The following is a 15,947-nucleotide window of genomic DNA, read 5'->3' on the forward strand; positions in this document are numbered from 1 at the left end:
ACTTGATTATATATATCTGCCAGGTAAGTATGAACAAACTTAATTGTATCATTACAATATCATTTTGTTCATGAAACTTACCTGTCAGATATATATATAGCTGAATCCCACCTTTGGTGGTGGGAGTAGACAGAATAGAAGATTTTAGGAAACATATATATGCAGATAATTGATATCTTGGTTCCTTACCTGTTAGCATAGCTGGCTTCGTGGTTACTGCCACGTAAGTCTGCTTTTGCTACTAGAGTTGCCAGCGAGGTAGAGACCTATATAGCTGGTGCACTCCAGATGATCTGTCAACAGGGGCGAGACCACGACGTGACTAGACCATTGACCATACAATGAGGGCAACGAAGTAAAACAAAACCACCTGGCATAGCCTACCAAAGGTATCCAACTAAGACTAAGCTAATGGAAGGGAGATCCGCCCCAGGCGGTCAACCCCACAACCATAAACACAAGTTAAAAACTCACCTAACCATTAAAGGATAGGATGAGTGCTACCTCCTGCCCCCAAAACAGTGTCTGCAGCGACGTATGGTCCGAGCGAGTAGCAATTTTCGTATGTTGCTTTCACCTCCCTCGGGTAGTGTGAAGCGAACACCGAATTGCTTCGCCAATAAGTGGAGCTCAAAATGTCTTTGAGTGCCATATTTTTGTGAAAAGCCACCGAGGTAGCTATAGCCCTCAACTCGTGGGCTTTCACTTTTAGAAGCTTCATATCACTCTCACTACACTTTTCATGAGCTTCCTTAACCGTACTTCTTAAGAAGAATGGCAGTGCGTTCTTTGACATTGGAAGATCCAGTTTCTTCACCGAGCACCACAAGTTCTCAGAAGAGCCTCTGCATGCTTTGGTTTTCTGCAAATATAATTTGAGAGCCCTGACAGGGCACAGGACTCTCTCAGGTTCAGGTCCCACTAGCTCCGACAACCCTTTGATCTCAAACGTCCTCGGCCATGGGTTGGAAGGGTTCTCGTTCTTTGCTAAGAACGTAGGACTTAGGGAACAAACCGCACTATGATCTGTGAACCCAATGTGCTTTGTTACTAAACTGGATTTCGCTAACCCTCTTCGCCGTCGCCAGAGCAGTTAGGAAAATGGTCTTCTTTGTCAGATTCCTAAGCGAAGCTGAATGGAGCGGTTCAAACTGACTCGACATCAGGAACTTAAGTACCATGTCCAAATTCCACGATGGTACTTTAGGTTGGAGAGTCTTCGTAGTCTCGAAGGATCTAATGAGATCGTGGAGATCTCTGTCATTTGCTAAGTCGAGTCCTCTATGTCTGAAGACTACAGAAAGCATGCTTCTGTAGCCTTTAATCGTGGGAACAGCTAATTTCGCTTCTTTCCTGAGGTGAAGAAGGAAATCTGCTATCTGGCTCACAGAGGTTGAGGTGGAGGAAATACCCTTCTTCCTGCACCAGCTTCTGAAGACAGCCCACTTCAATTGGTATACTGCAATTGAGGAGGGCCTTCCTTAGCCACAGGTCTCTGAAAAACCCCTCGCTCTGGCCAACTTCTTGATAGTCTGAACGCAGTCAGACTCAGAGCGGGGAGGTTTTTGTGGTACCTCTCGAAGGTGGGGCTGTCTGAGTAGATCTTTCTTAGGGGCAGAGTCCTCGGAAAGTCTACCAGGAAGGACATTACCTCTGTGAACCAGTCGGCCGCTGGCCAGAAGGGGGCGATGAGGGTCATCCTCGCTCCCTCTGATGCCGCGAACTTCCTCATTACTTCCCCGAGGATCTTGAATGGGGGAAAGGCGTAAATGTCCAGTCCCGACCAATTCCAAAGTAGGGTGTCTACTGCCACTGCTCCTGGGTCCAGAACTGGGGAGCAATACAACAGGAGTTGCGAAAACGTCCACATGAGGACGTCCCCACAGCTTCCACAACGACTGGCATACCTCCTGATGAAGGGTCCATTCTGTAGGCAGAAGCTGTCCTTGCCGACTGAGAAGGTCCGCTCGAACGTTCTCTACACCTGACACGAATCTTGTCAGGATCGTGACGTCTTGCGACTTCGCCCATAACAGGACATCCTTCGCAATGGCGAACAGAGAAGGAGAGTGAGTTCCCCCCTGTTTCCTGAGGTATGCCACGCTCCTTGGCAGTCTGGGTAGGTTCATCAGAAGCTGCCGAAGGCACGTCAGATCGGTGGGGGTTCCTCGTAACCCTCCTTCGGCTTTCGACATGCTCTCTCCCCGTAACCTGGGAGTCAAGCAGAGGTCTCGGCCTAGAGGCGAAATAAGGCCGATCTGACGCACCCTCCACTACACAAGGGGCACTTTCACTGCACTTTAGCACTTCACTTTGTGGCGGGATCACAAACAACAAGTAACCTCCCCACATAAACTTAACCTGTCTGGCTATCAAACCCACCCTCAATCACACTTTCCACTTAACACTAAAAAACACAGCTGGACAATTGCCCCAATACCTAGTACATACAGAACAAAAAACACAAACAGGTACTCACCGCTGGCTTCTGATACCTAGGACTAGGCTGTGCTGTCGTCCACTGGATCTGGCTATAGGCTAGCCTTAGGTAGCCACACAACCACCGCCGACAACCAAACACAAATCAACCACCCGAGACCCACAACCCCACAAAAACTCAATAACCCAACAACTAAATGCAGATGAACACCAACCGCCTGAAAAAACACGACAACCACACGACTTACAGCAGTACAACAACCCGCCAAAACCAACCCTGCCCCAACCACCACTAACAGACACCGAAAATGCACCACCAACCTTCTTAACCTCACCACAACCAGACAGACACACGCACAACTTCACAACCCCAAAATCTATCAAATAACACCCAAACAACGAAACACCAAAGGAAAACTGCTGCCAAAACCAACACTGACTTGACCAGACGCCTCACTGTTTACAACTCTCGTAACAGACTTCCATTGACTACCTACAGAGCGCCACAACAGACATGCTTCCGACCGCCATCTAACCATTCCCATTCATTCTTCCACCAATCTCTCTCTCTCTCTCTCTCTCTCTCACACAACCTTTGGAGATGTTGTCAAATATAAACTAAAATTACTCCTCCATATTACCTCCCCCATTACATTTGACAACATCTTACACTCACAACATCCACACTAAATTGCCTTTCGCAACACCCAAGGATGCTCAGATGCAGGTCCCCTGGATCTTGTTTGAGGACCATCATACACTCTTTCAGTTACATCGCCATTCACTTCTTCCAAACCACTTTCTTTCAAACTCCCATTATCTCCCTCACTACCATCCTCCCAAATTCCATTCACTACTTCACCGATGTCTTCCAACTCTGGTTCCAACATCTCCCCTATTTCGGCCACTAAACCACTCAGTTCATCCATACTTCTGTCAAACTCCTGTAAAGACTTATCCATCCTATCAACCACCTCCTCACTACTCAGTTTCCTTCTCACTGAAGTCTTACTTGTCCCTGTCAACTCAAACCCACATACACTACAAGTATCATTCATTCCCCCAAAGTCATCCGTAGCACACGCTTCATCAACCGTTTGCACCCTACCACCAACCCCTTTACCATGCCGTTCACGCTTTTCCCTTCCACTTCCTCTCTCCACACTCTTCTGTTTTCTTCCATACTCAACCAACACCAACTGTCGATCTCCCAGACCAATTTGTTCACCAACAGTCGGCTCATACTTATTCACCCTCAACCACTCACTCATCGCATTCTCCCGAACATAGTGTGGTACTTCCCTCCACTTACGGAGCTGGTTATGGTGTGCCCTAACCTCATCCAGTCCCCCACCTACTCGCAATTTCCCCAAAACATAACTCAATCCACTCGGTCCCACTTCCAAAATCTCAAAAGCCCTTCAAATTTCTCCCTTACTTTATTCACATTCATTCTTCCCATCTCAACACTCTTTCAACACCTTATCCCCAATCTTAAAACTCTCAAACCTTTCACTCGCTTTCTTCCCCAAATCCCGATCACCTTCTGACAGACCCAACCGCGGTCTGACAATCCTTTCAAAATTCAACACATTTACAAGGAGACATACCTATACTCTTCTGCAGTGTGGCGTTATATACCCAAACTGCACGTCCTACATACATATCCCAATCCTTGTCGCTCTTACTCATCATTCGCAAAATCTCAGTCATCGTCCTAACAGTCCTTTCAGCCAACCCATTCGCACTGGGCATATACGGAGTAGAATACACATGCACAATACCCCATTCCTTCAAATTCCCATCCCACAAACTCAGGTCCATTATCACTCAACATTTTTGCCGGCTTACACACACACATGGGCAACATCACTTGACCCACCATTCGTGCAACAGTTTCACTCCTCTTATCTTTGATGGGAACCACATAAGCAAATTTACTCATGTGATCCACCATCACAATCATCCCCACGTGTCCTCTCGCAGTCCTGGGCAAAGAAACACAATCAATCACAAGCATTTCAAACGGCTCTTTCATCTGCAATCGCAACACAGGTGGACTTGCATGCACACTCTGATACTCTGATACTTTCCCCTCTGACAGTCTTCACACGTGACAGCCACATCCACACAAATCTTACTCAACCCAGGAGCATACAATCTCTCTCTCATGCATTCCCACAACTTATTTTTTCCCATATGCCCAAACCGATCATGCACCAACAAACACATACTCACAGCTGACTCAACAGAAAACACTGGCACATACACTTCCTTGTCATACACCCCTTCCTGATGCAAAAAGTACACTATGTTTTGCACACCACAAAACGTTTAGCAACCTTCTTATATACATCCAACTCACATGGCCAGTCTTCCACACGCACTCCTCCCAAAACACATTGTCGCAACACACTTATCTCCAGGCACTTATTTTGCATTTCCTCAATCTCTTCCTCACTCAACAGATCATTCTCACTCCTAGCAATATCAATCATACCCACAAAGTTTGCTACAAACACATTACCATCTTGAATCCTAGCTACTTGCCTGCCCCCCTTTCTAAGAATTCCATTTCCTACATCTACGTCTATATCGTGGATCCTCAAAAAAAATCTATCCCTATTAAAAAACAAGATGGCATATCATTTTCTCCTATAACTATAAAGTTATGCATTACCTCAAGATCTCCCAACCTAACCTTTAACCGTACCTCTTCCCATACTAAAACACTTCCTTGTCCTAACCCATGTATTCTCACACTTGTAGACTGCCTTTTCACTTCCCAATCACATCTCTCAAGTTCACTCACCACTGACCCACTCACCAAGGAAACTTGTGCCCCTGTGTCAACCAAACTACAATACTCACTATCATTTACTTGGACAAACGTCAACATTTTCCCTCGAGTTCCATGCATACACACATTCACTACCACGTCAAATACCTGGTTTATCCACATCACAATCCTCCTCATCACATTCATCCTCAGCTAACTCCCCATTTCCACAATTCTGACTCAGATCCCCTTCACAGTCCCTTTTTGTAACCAACCAATTACAACCACGTTCCCCACACTGAATCATCAAAACCCCACGTTCATTACCAGTACTGGCACCCTTCCTCGATATTCAACCGGTCTGTCCCATCCAAAATACAACAACACTTTTATTCCAAACAACTCAGCTACTGCTGACAACAATTTCATACAATACTTCTCCTTGCCCACCTTGTTCCTCCGCACATGCCACTTCCTTCTGCACATCACTCATCAACTTCACTCGCAACTCATTCACACTACTGGGTACCTCTTCAACCAGACCCTTACCTTCCAAGTTTTTCAATGCTGAAAACAAACATTCACACATTCTGTCATTCCCCTCAAACCTCTCTTTTACAACCAACCCCTCAGGTACCATATTCGGATCCCAGTCACTTTTCACAACACCTGTCCTTACATGTCCTTACCTTGCATCCTAGACATTCGTATCAGCAATCACATTTTTACTTCCAGGCACATATTCTAAGCTAAAATCAAACTCACTCAAATCCTCAATTGTCCTCGCAATCCTAGCATTCACACTTTCCTTCTTGATCATATAAACTAACGGCCGATGATCTGTCCTTATGACGAATTTTACCCCATACAAAAACACTTTCAACGCTTTACACAAAAACCTTATTGCCGCAAGCTCCTTCTCAACCACCGAATACTTAAGCTCTGCTTTATTAAAAGCTTTACTCACATACGCAATCACTCTCAATTGTCCCTCCCCATTCACCTCTTGCATCTGCACCAAGCATCCTCCCATACTAAACTTACTAGCATCAGCATACAACTCAAGCTTTACTGGGCATCCTCACTGTAGTCCGGAAAAGCCAAGGTGACGTCCCTAGCAGCCTCCTCTTTCAATCTCTCAAATGCTCCCACCATTCGCTCATCCCACCTCAGCTTAGTACAATTTTTCTTCCCGGTCCATTCAGTCAACGGCTTCCCTATACCCGAACAATCCCTAACAAACTTCCTCCCAAACTCAATCAGACCCAAAAAACCCTTTAACTCCCACACGGTCCGGGGACGTGGAAACTCCTTTACTTTTTCCACAAACTTTTCACTCTTCCTTACACCACTCGCAATCACCTTATGACCAAGAAATTCCACTTCCCCAGCCAACCACGTACACTTCTCCAGCTTCACTTTCACTCCAACCTCTTCCAACCGTTCTAACACCTTCTCAAGCAGTTCCACATTCTCCTCAACAGTTTCACTGCATCAAACATCATCTATAAACACAGTCACCTTCCTTCTATCAAAACCAGCCAAAACTACATTCATCGCCCTCTGGAAGGCAGCAGGCGCATTAGCCAATCCAAAGCTTAACCTCTGAATTGATAGTGGCAGCTACCACTCGAAAAAGCCGTAACATGCCTGCTCCCTTCCTCAAGAGGCATCTGGTAATAGCCCCTTACCAAATCCAATTTTGTGAACACTCATCCCATGCATCTTATACACACAATCAGACACCACATTCATCGGGAATCGCTCCTTCACAGTCACTTCATTCACCTTCCTGTAATCCACACACATCCTCAAACTCCCATCTGTCTTGCGTACTGGGACTATGGGACTATTCCAAGCACTCTCGCTCCTCTCGATCACTCCCACTCTCTCAAGTTCCTCACACTGTTCCTCAATCTCTCGGGCAATAGGCGCAGAAAAGTGTCGGGGACGCTGATATATGGGGGTATCGTCATTCAAAACTATCTTGAACTCTGGGAGCTTAGATCCCCTGAAATCCTCATCACCCCGACTCAACGCACCCCGCCTATCCCACAACATCTGCATCAACCGCTCCCTCTCGTCATCACCAACATTTTCATCCACCCCAATTCTTTCTCTCAACTCATCATACTTCCACTCATCACTTTCTTTCATGCTACCTGTCATCACCTGCCGCACCCTAACATATCTTTCGTCGTCCACATCCACCAACGTATACAACAACCCCACACAATCACCTTCACGTATACCCCACTCCGCTTTTTTCCATAACACTCGGCAATGAGGCCAACAAAAACCCAGGAATTCTCCATTAATCCAAAAATCCCCCCTGTACCCATGCAACACTCGCTCTTACCAACTTGTTCGCATCCACACCCTCAACCACATAAGCACACTTGTCACCTTTGACAATCCCAAGACCATCGGGCCACGCAACTTTCACACTAACAACTTCTCCAACTTCTCGCGGCACTTTTACACTCTCTTTCGCAACCAACGGCACTCCCTTCCATATTTTACTGCTTACCCCTCCATCCCTATCCAAGTACAACTCTCCATGTACATTCCCCTTCCTATGCAACTCAATCATATTCCTGCTCGGATGGACCACCATCCCACACTTCTTCAGGAACCTGTATCCTAACAACATATCATACTTATCACTCCTTCCCTCGATCACACAAAAGTCACCTTCATCCATCACTACATTTTCACGCAACATTCCCACCACAGGCATACCCAAATTTCCTATTCCTCGTACCTCCCCTTTACATTTCCTAATTTCACACTCACTCCGCAACTTGTCACATCCATTCTTAAAAAGAACACTGACACTGCACCCAGTATCAATCAAAGCAACCAAACACACCCCTTTGCACCTCACTTTTACACTCATACATTCATGAGCTCTTCCTCCAAACTCTTTTTTCATGCAACAATCCTTCACGCACATGCATCACTCTTACTGACCGCACACCAGAGGACCCACCCAACTGAATCCCCTTTGTACCTAGTTTCCCGAACTCCCAACCTGACTCATCCTCTTTCGCCTACACACACTCGCCACATGACCTTCCATTCCACATTCAACACATTTTGCCCGCTGTTCCTTACACATCCTAGCATAATGCCCATTCTTCCCGCAATTACCGCAAACCTCAGTCACACGAGTACCTCGACATCCACTTGCTATATGCCCTACTTGCCCACACCTGTAGCATTTAATATCCCTATCCTTCTTACACTCGCTCACTAAATGCCCTGTTTGCCCACACCCGAAGCAAGCTCCCAACGCCCACCGACATTCATTCTTCCTGTGCCCTAGCTTTCCACATCTGTAACACTGCTGCTCTCGTTCACGACTAACCGACCCTACTCTTCCCAACGCTTGCACTACCGATCTCTCTTAGGGCTAACCATACTAACGTTACTGGCTCTAACGCTCCTATCAACCATTCGCTCTGCCATTCGCCTTGGCCCTTCCAAAACTGCCTCCCTATAGCTCTTAAACTCTGGTATAAAATCAGCCACTTCAGTCCTAATACTAACACTTCTACTCTCTTTCATACACCTATCCAACTCATAATCCTCTACTATTTCCAAAATGTCGTTCCACGACAACCTTTCATTCGTCCATCGCATTTTCTCCTTACGTTTCAGATTTACAAACTCATACACACTCTCGGGCACAGTCGCCAACAACTTCCTCACTAACTCTTTACACTCATTTATCCCTTCGTCCCCAAACTTTTTCCTGGCTAATGTTTCCAACCTGCACACATACATTGACAACGACTCACCAACATTCATTCTTACCTCATCAAAACCATGTTTTCTCCTATATCTAACACTACTCCTTATCCTCTTCGCCTGTTCCCACAATCCTGGCTTTCACACTCTCATACGGCACATTCCTACACTCATCATTATCCCATACATATTCAACAAAAATCCTGTCAAAAAGCTACCCAACTCTCTTGCCCAGACTCTCTTGTTATCCCATACTTTGCCTCACAATACCTCTCATATTCCTTAAAAAAATCCCCTATGTCCCTACTACCATATTCCTCGTATTGTGCACATCTAGGTATCTCTCTCATATATACAGCCTTTCGTACTTCCCGCTCACTCTCACTTTCGCTACTTCCACCATTCTGATCCCTCTTAACCTCGTCCGAATACAGCGAATCAACTTCCATACTAACATCCATGCTCCTCATTACGCTCTTCTTGCCCTTCTTTCTACCCACCTGTTTCCACTCACCACTATCCAAATCACTCTCAGCTCTTTCCCTATGTATTCAGTCCTAGTCTCATCCTGTCCGTCATCCTTCCTAACCTTCTTTCCCTTAATCGTCTTCTTTTCCTCAGCCCCCTTCTTATTCTTGTCCTCAGGTTTATCCTTATCCTGTCTCTTTCCCTTCTTCCCTTTACCTACCACAAACAAGTCACCTTCGTCACTCGTAGTTTCATCCCCTCACTCTTCCACTGTCTTTACCACTTCTGGCCTATCACAAAGACCCAGTAGGACCTACCCCCTACAGCTCCTCTCCCATGAACCCCTTCATCATCTCCTGCACTGCATTCATCATCCCTAAGAATTTTTCATCCATTTTCTCACCATTCTCTCTTCTGCTCCTTTCACTTCTTCTTTCATTTCCACTTTTGCACTCCCCTTTAGCATTCCTCTCATTTCCTCTAACTCGCTCTTCAGCTCCTCACACTCTACCCTTAACCTCTCATTATCCACTTCTAATTGTCCTCTTACTTCCCTCTCCAACCTCAACTCCTCCTTCAGCCTCTCCACCTCACTCAATCCTTCCATCTCAAACTTTCTCACCACTCATACACACTAGCCTAGACCAATTGTCCTGCAGCTGCCACACCAACAGTCCCTGTTCGGGCGCCAAAAATTAATGTGGCGGGATCACAAACAACAAGTAACCTCCCCACATAAACTTAACCTGTCTGGCTATCAAACCCACCCTCAATCACACTTTCCACTTAACACTAAAAAACACAGCTGGACAATTGCCCCAATACCTAGTACATACAGAACAAAAAACACAAACAGGTACTCACCGCTGGCTTCTGATACCTAGGACTAGGCTGTGCTGTCGTCCACTGGATATAGGCTATAGGCTAGCCAACACACAACCACCGCCGACAACCAAACACAAATCAACCACCCGAGACCCACACCCCACAAAAAACTCAATAAACCAACAACTAAATGCAGATGAACACCAACCGCCTGAAAAAACACGACAACCACACGACTTACAGCAGTACAACAACCCGCCAAAACCAACCCTGCCCCAACCACCACTAACAGACACCGAAAATACACCACCAACCTTCTTAACCTCACCACAACCAGACAGACACACGCACAACAACTTCACAACCCCAAAATCTATCAAATAACACCCAAACAACGAAACACCAAAGGAAAACTGCTGCCAAAACCAACACTGACTTGACCAGACGCCTCACTGTTTACAACTCTCGTAACAGACTTCCATTGACTACCTACAGAGCGCCACAACAGACATGCTTCCGACCGCCATCTAACCACTCCCATTCATTCTTCCACCAATCTCTCTCTCTCTCTCTCTCTCTCACACAACCTTTGGAGATGTTGTCAAATATAAACTAAAATTACTCCTCCATAACTTTTGCTCTCAAGAGCCATCACTTTCGATTCCAAGTTACGAATCGACTCAAGAATCAATAGATAAAGTATTACCTTCTACAGACACTGCTTCAGGGCCCGAAGGCAACACTACAGGGTTAGGAGCATTAACTACAGAAGGAGGGTTAGCAGGAGAATCATTAAAATCTTGCCTACCCGAAACACTCCTGGAGGAAGACCTCCTTAACCTATCCCGCTCATGTTTCTTAAGATAGGTTTCATATGCCTTCCACTCAGAATCTGTTAAGCTTTCACACTCCTTACAACGGCTTTCAAACGCACATTCATGCTCCCTGCAAACCTTACATACAGTATGTGGGTCTACTGAAGCTTTCAGTAGCCTACCTCTACATTCAGACTTAGAGCAAAATCTAAGGCTAGCTGAACTAGACCCTGACATCTTATTCAAAGAAAAATCAATACCAAAATCAAATCAATCCACTATCAACGTGTGCCTAGCCACCGATCCAATTCAGATACCAAAAAAAAAAAAAACAAAAGGGATACTCAAGTAGCCAATAAGTTTCCAAAATCTAGACGGAGGTGCTGCAAACGGATGTTTACAACACCGGCGACAGAAAAATTATGAATAGAAAATGGGAATGGTTCCTGATACCCGCCTCCCAGCGGCGGGAATGGGTACTAACCACCTGACTCCCACTGCGTGTGTCGTAAGTGTTTAAAATTCTGTCGGACTCGGAAAAATACAGCTATATATATATCTGACAGGTAAGTTTCATGAACAAATTGTATTTTTCATAGCTACAAACCTGGGCTCTTAACAATAGGATAATTTCTAGCGCCTAGCTGGATCCAGTTAAAAAGCAGATGAAAGCAAGGAATCTTGTGATATCTGGCACCACATGCGTAGATCGGGTGAAGAGTGGTCAAACACCGCTCATCTACGCCAATCTTTCCCAACTCAGGATGACTTAACAAATAAGAGGGGCGGCTAGAAGTGGGCAGTATAACGTTAAAACCTCTGGTTTGTAGCTATGAAAAATACAAATTGTCTTAGAAAATTTGTCATTTGTTCATAGGCGAACAAACCCTCGGTCTTAACAATAGGATAGACTCATACTTGGAGGGAGGTATAAGACATTCTAGACCGGCTGGGGACCTACCCCCCAGTCCAGCTCTCAAAAGAAATAGTTCTTGGAGAGGGACTGAAGCCTGTTGAGAAGCTAGATACACTAATATCTAACCACTCAGAACCTGAGTGACGTACAATGATATATGGGATAACCATTGTATAGGGAACCAAAGAGAAATTTTGACTGTCCAATAACAAACCAAGACACTAAGTTTGCAATACTCCCGACTCCTCCTTGCCCAGGAGCGGAGCCTATGCTACCAAATAGTGGGTAAGATATTGTATATCGCACAACCACACTACCAGTATGACTACCTCATTCACCTGTATCAGACCAGTCCAGCAAGTGACGTGTCTATTCCTTAAACCGCCCAAAGGAAGAAGGAAAGGTACAAGAGAAAGAAGGAGACCAGGCAACTCACTCATTCTCTCATCCAGACAATCATCTTAGGTAAGATACAAAGGTGTCCCGTTAAGGGCAACTATGAGTTACACAACTTGTTGGGCAGCCACCACAGGACCCAGGGAAAATGTGTCCATAAATCTGTGGGCAACATCCCTAAGATAGAAGGAGGTGAACGTGGACTGGAGTAACCAAGTACCAGCGCTCAGCACTCTATGTACAGCCAAGTTCTTTTTGAAAGCCAGAGAGGGACCAATACCCCTAACATCATGTGCTCTAGCCTGCACAGACGTGGTGGTGGAATCATCAAGAGTCAAAGTATGCCTGTCTGATGGCCTCCCGTATCCAAAGAGAGATAGTATTCTTAGACACCTCTTTCTTTGTATGGTCTGTACTAACAAAAAGTCTGCGGCAGCCTGGTCTAAGGTGCCGAGTCCTTTTAAGATAGCAACGCAGGACCCGGACAGGGTACAACAAAAGCTCTTGAGCATCACCACACAAAAAGTCAGTCAGTGATGGAATGGAAAACGTAGCGAACCTGTCATCATGCACCGATGGATTTTGGGTCTTGGCCATGAATTCCGGGACAAATTCGAAGGACACTGACTTTCAACCCCTGGTGTGCTTCACCTCATAACTCAGACCGTGGAGTTCTCCTACCCTCTTGGAAGATGCCAAAGCCAAAAGGAAAACTGTCTCGAGCGTCAGGTTCCTGTCAGAAGAGCGACGCAAGGGCTCATATGGAGTCTTAGTTAAGCTCTTAAGCACCAAGGAAACATCCCACATTGGAGGCTAGGAGAACTCGACTGCTCAAACCCCTTAACTAGCAGGGAAAATTCCCAGGAAGAGGAGATGTCGATACCCTTCAGGCATAACACCAAACTCAGTGCCACCCTGTAGCATCTAATAGCAGAAACGGACAAACGTTTCTCGCCTCTGAGGAAGGTTAATAAGTCTGCTATTCACTGAATAGAGGTCGCGAGTGGAGAAAAACCCCGTTTACGACACCAATCACAGTAGATCGCGCATTTGCCTTGGTAAACTGCGGAGGTTAACTTCCTAAGACTGCAGGACATGTGCCCAGCTGATTTCTGAGAAAAGCCTCTCTCTCGGAGGAGATAGTTGATAGCCTCCAACCGTGAAGAGACAGGGATTCTACTGACGGGTGGAACCTTTCTGCATGGGGCTGACATAGGAGATGCCGCCAAGGGGGAATCTCCCTCGGAATCTCTGACAACAACGACAGCAGATCTGGAAACCATTCCGCCTGAGGCCACAGAGGGGCTACCAAAGTCATTCTGAGACCCTGAGAACTCATCAGCCTATGCAGAACTCCAGGTTGTCCCAGGGATGTTGGAATGCGTCTTCTGCCAATGCTAAGGGGTCTGGAACCACTGAACAGAACACCTCCAGCTTCCTGATGTAGCGTGTCGCAAAAAGGTCCAGCATGGGTCTCCCCCAAATCTGGAAAAGCTTGTCTGCCACCAATTGATGAAGAGACCACTCTGTGCCTAGGATCTGATCCCGGCGACTGAGTTCGTCTGTGACCACGTTCCATTTCCCTGGATATACCTGGCTGAGAGCTGTACTGAATTGCTGATTGCCCACTGGTGAAGCTCGACGGTCAAGGTATGAAGTTGCTGAGAAACCAGACCTCCGTTTGTTCACGTAGGCTACCACCGTGGTGTTGTCCGACATGAGAATGAGAGTGACCCTCTACCATCTCCCGAAACTCCTTCAGACCCAGGAAAGCCGCCTTCAATTCCAAGACGTTGATATGTTGCTGCTTGTCCTCCAAACCCCAAACGCCTGAAGCGATGAGGCCGCCTATGTGCCTGCCCCAACCTGCAAGGGAGGTGTCTGAGAACAGAAGGAAGTCTGGAGGGAGAGAACGCAGAGGGACACCCTTCAATAGATTCTGGTCATCCTACCATCAACAAAGGTCTTCTCTCACTTCCAAAGACAGTGGAACCATAAACAGGGGAGAGTCCCCCGCCGGAGACCAGAATTCCCCCAGTCTCCATTGCAGAGACCGAAGATGAAGACGCCCATGAGGGAACAGCTTCTCCAGGGAAGATAGCATTCCCAGAAGAACCTGCCACTGATGAGCTGATTGATGCAACTTTGACAGGAAGTTGCGCGCTACAGCCCGCAACTTCTCCAATTTCTGATCCGACGGGAAAACTCTTGCCACTGTTGTATTGATGACCATGCCCAGGTAGAGAATCCTTTGAGTGGGTACGAGGTTCGACTTTTCCTGGATGACTAATATGCCCAGGTCCAGACAGAACCGAAGTAGACGATCCCTGTCTTGCAGCAGCTTCTCCCTGGAAACTGCCAAGACTAACCAATTGTCGAGGTACCTCAGCAAACGGATCCCCTGAGAATGGGCCCAACTTGTCACGAGAGCAAAGACCCTTGTGAACACTTGAGGGGCTGTCATCAGCCCGAAGCACAAGACTTTGAACTCGAAGATCTTGTCCGCCAGAGAGAAGCATAGGAACTTCCTGGACGTGGGATGAACAGGGATTTGGAAGTTTGCGTCTCTCAAGTCTATCAACAGCACGAAGTCGCCTTCCCTCACGGCTGCCAACACCGAGCGCGGGGTCTCCATCTTGAACCCCGTCTTCCTGATGAAGCAATTCAAGGTGGATAAGTCGATCACAGGCCTCCATCCTCCCGACGCCTTGGGCACCAAGAAGATGTGACTGTAAAACCCTGGGGACGGACGCACTACTTCCTCTATCGCACCCTTGTCCAGCATTTTCTGCATTTCCTCCCGAAGAGCCAAGAACTTCAGAGAATCTGGAGGTTACGCCCTTCTGAGCTGCAGCTTGTCCGACAGAGGAGGAGGAAGTCGAATGGCAACAGGTATCCCACCCGAAGGACATCTACCACCCACTTCTCCGCCCTATAACTCTGCCACTTGGCCCAATGGCCAGCCAGGCAACCCCCATCCGTGGCGCAGGAGAGGGAGAGGCGCCCAACCTACTGACGGCCCCTTTGACCTCTGCCCCTGGGGTCCCTTCTTGGTTTAAAGGAACAAGAGCGAAAGGGGCGTTGATCTTGAGACTTGGGCTGTGTCGAATGGGAAGGCCCTGCCAAACTCGAGGTCCTCGATGGCCTACCAGGCGACGATCTCCTCGACTGCTGCTGGACCGGGGGAGGAGGAGGGGCCGGACGTCTCCGAGGCCAAGACTCTGACTTAGACACGGTTTGGTGCACCAGTCGGTCCTTGGTGTCAGGCCGGCATTGGTCTATCGCATTTTTGAGCTTTGTCCGTGGAAACAAGAATTGTGACTCCAACAGATCACCGTTCCTCAAGGCCAGCAAAGACTCGGTGTCGAGCAACCTCTCCATCCTAGATAAAGCTGCGTCCCTCCTAACCAGAAGAAGATTAGTCCATAAATTGGCACTGAAGTAAGCCAAATATGAAAACGCCTTGCCCCCGGACTGCAATAGACTGGCAAGCGAGGCGGCACTCACCAACCCTTCAGGGGACCTGTCAGAAGCTATCTTGGCAATCACCATGGAG

General features: G+C 47.0%; 1 protein-coding gene across 4 annotated transcripts in view; it reads right to left on the reverse strand.

The window, feature by feature from the left end:
* LOC135218271 (zinc finger and SCAN domain-containing protein 12-like) overlaps positions 1-15,947 on the reverse strand; it is a 214,549-nt gene that overhangs the window by 146,303 nt on the left and 52,299 nt on the right. The window lies entirely within an intron of this gene.

This window comes from Macrobrachium nipponense, chromosome 9 (genome assembly GCF_015104395.2).
Source record: "Macrobrachium nipponense isolate FS-2020 chromosome 9, ASM1510439v2, whole genome shotgun sequence".
Lineage (NCBI taxonomy): Eukaryota > Metazoa > Arthropoda > Malacostraca > Decapoda > Palaemonidae > Macrobrachium > Macrobrachium nipponense.